General features: G+C 33.7%; 1 pseudogene; it reads right to left on the bottom strand.

Moving 5' to 3' along the window:
• Nucleotides 1–305: 305 nt before the first annotated feature.
• LOC120605101 (uncharacterized) lies at nucleotides 306–424 on the bottom strand (annotated as a pseudogene).
• Nucleotides 425–3,356: the final 2,932 nt, after the last annotated feature.

Here is a 3,356-nt window from a genome sequence, read left to right as displayed (position 1 = left end):
AAAAATTGTAGCATATGTTTGAAGTCAGTCTAGCCTACTAGCAACTCCAACTTCCTTAAAGAAGTCTATGAACTAAAAATATATATCTTGAAAGGGTTCTTAAAATCTCATTTGAAGGGTTCTTAAAATCTCATTTGATACAGTACTATGCTTCTAGACCGATGCCATTGTTCTCACTTTATTTCTGGAAATATGGAGTTCTAGAGTAGTTAAATTCTTTTTATTTTTTAGGCGAGGCAGCACTTGGTTGACCTCACAGATTGCAAGGACCTTGTCAGCTTACAATCCTTATTTTTTATTTTTTACGCCTACAGCACCTGGTCTTCCTAGGTGGTCTCCTATCCAAGTACTAACCAGGCCCGACTCTGCTTAGCTTTTGAGATCAGACGGGATTGGGCTTGTTCAGGGTGGCATGGTTGTAGACTTAGAGTAGTTAAATTCTTAGCTTAAATTCTCACAACTAGTATGTGACAAAGGGAAAAGGGGGAACTGAGACTCTTAGATTCTTTCAGTAAAACATGCTGATCCTCTTTCAGGTGTACTTAAATCAGAAATCAGGTTGAAAAGCAAATAATCCTAGATAAGCATTAAGGTAACTGGTTTTCCATATCCTCAAAGTCAGTATACCATAGTTCATTTATCCCTCCTCCAAACATTAAAAAAAAAAAAAAAAAAGAGAGAGAGAGAGAGAGAGATACTCTCTGGTGGAAATGATTTCATTCAAACTGTGCATTTCATAATTTTCAAACTCCTCCTGACATTTACTGATCCAGGAACCAGAGGAAAATGATAAGAGTAGGATGGGGTCTATTTTTAGATGTCTTGGCACAATTCCTGTAATTCCTCTTTCAATCTCTTGAGTGGCACTTGTATAATTAAGTTCAACTGTGTGAAGTTTAATACTTCAACATATTCTAATAAACATGTGTTTTCAATAGATATTTGATTTGATAGATGCTATTTACAAAATTCTCCAAAGGACAAGTGAGTTGTTTTCTTGATCTCACCATATATATTTGTAACTTCATCGGTAAACACACAATTTTAACATGTCATATCATTTTGGTTTTCTTTTATTCTAATTTATAAAAAGTGCAATTCAACAAGAAAAAGAGGGTGCAGTTCAAGATTTGAGTATGAGTAATATCTAGTTTGACTAAACTTATTTACAAATGAAGATACATACTTGGATTTCAGTTCGATTCTCCATTATACTACCCTTGAGAAATTTGCTTTAAAAGTCCTTCTCCATTAGAAACTATTTATTAGTGGCTTGCAAACCTTATATGTGCCAATAATTTTCGTATTTGTTTTGGTCTGGAATGGACAGATCCCAAATAAGGTTATTAATGTCTTTGTGAATTTTTTTTTTAATTTTATTTTTACAAATGTTAAAGATTAACAAACCAGCGTAGTGGATGATTTCATATTTCCATGGCAAATCAGCATTTAGTACTAAACATCACCATTCCAATACTGTTGGCACTCATAGCCATTCCCACAAAGTCTATTTCAAGTTTTCTGTTCACATTTTAGTTTTGGCTAGGCTTCAAGAGTGTCACTTATGGATGTAATAAAATATTTCAAGATTAGCTCTTTCCTGGCATGGCCTAGAATGGTTTTTTCTCAAACTAGAATCCCAGACCACTGTGATCCACAGATATATTCTCTACAAACATTTTTAAATTTTGTATTTTCTTTCAATGAAAATGTTTTAAAAAATACAAGTACATTTGGGGTTATCTGCATGCCTATCTTATAACCAAAGATGGAAATCTCATTTTTTGGTTTTGTGTTGCTCTTGGGATCACCTTAAGTGATGTTCCTTACGTTTTGGTGGGGGAACAGACTCTTTAGTCACTGACCCCAAAAGATCGCTACAGTCAGTAACTATATTCTCAAGGTAAAAAAACTCTCAAGTTTGAGATATACCGGTCTGGCTCATTAGAAATGAGGGCAAAGCTATTGCCTTCACAGACCAGTACTTCTTTAGAGAGAAATCCGTGAATCGATAGATATTTAATTATACATTTTTGGGGGGTGTTGTTTTTTCTAGTAATTTTCTAAAACATATTTTTCTTGGGCCATATAATGCTGCTTAATTAAAAGTGTGGATATTTATATGCAAAAGATGAAATTAGACCCATATCATATATCTTAAATCAAGATCATGAAGAGATATTAACATTCCCATGTTCATTCACAATAGAAATAACCTAAGTGCCCATTGACAGATGAATGGATAAGGAAAATGTGGTATGTACATACAATGGCATACTATTCAGCCTTTAAAAAGAAGGAAATTCTGCAATATGTGATGACTTGGATGAACTTTGAGGAAATTACGCTTAGTGAAACAAGCCAGTCACAGAAATACAAATACTGTATGATTTGACTTACGTGAGATGTCTAAAATAGTCAAATTCACATAATCAAAGAGTGTAATGGTGGTTCCAGGAACTGTGGAGAGGGAGAAATGTGGAGTTGCTAATGAATGGGCATAAAGTTTCAGTTAGGCAAGACAGATAAGCTCTAGAGATCTGCCGTGCCAAATTGTACCTGTAGCTAATGATAATGTATTGTGCACTTAAAATTTTGTTAAGATAGGGGAACTCATGTTACGTATTCTTAAATACTTAACTTAAATTTTAGTTAAATACTTAACTAAATACTTAACTAGATATTTAATTTAAGTTAAATACTTACTTTTTTTTTTTAGAATTAAAAAATCCAAAATCCCCCAAAGTATGAGTTTTTCTTTTCTAATCTTAACACTATTCCTCTCAACTGGGTATGCCCTCTTCCCTCCAAAATCTACCCATGATTGAAGACTACCTTTTGTTTCTCACCTTTCTAAATGACTGAGTAAAGGTGATCTCTCTATTACTTGTTTTGTAACCATTTTCTTAATATCTTCAATTCCATTTCCTTTGAAATCAAAGTGTAGTTTACTAACTTTTATGACTCTGCTGTTATGGTAATGATTCATGTTCTGCCTCATGGCATATATTCATGGATATTACAGCTGGAAAGGATTTATCAAATTATTTGCCAAGGATACCTTAATGATGCCTGTTTAGTTCACAGTCAGATAAATTACTGAAACTTCCATTCAAGCCCTGAGAGTGCGATGGACTTGCCTGAAGCCAGAAGCTAACCAGAACTCACATTCTTAGCTTTCTAGTAGAACAGAGCTCTTTCTAGAACATCAAGTTTCTGATCTAAAAAGGAAGAATGAGTCAAAACATCCTACTACAACTGTTAACATTTATTGCCACTTGCTGATGTTGAGACACTGAGTATAGTGCTTTTTGGGTGTAATTAAATTTAATATTCAAACAATGCCTAATGAAGTA

This window comes from Pteropus medius, unplaced genomic scaffold (assembly GCF_902729225.1).
Source record: "Pteropus medius unplaced genomic scaffold, Ma_sr-lr_union100, whole genome shotgun sequence".
NCBI lineage: Eukaryota > Metazoa > Chordata > Mammalia > Chiroptera > Pteropodidae > Pteropus > Pteropus medius.
Note: the sequence above shows the minus strand (reverse complement) of the source record. Positions and strands in the feature narration are given on the sequence as shown.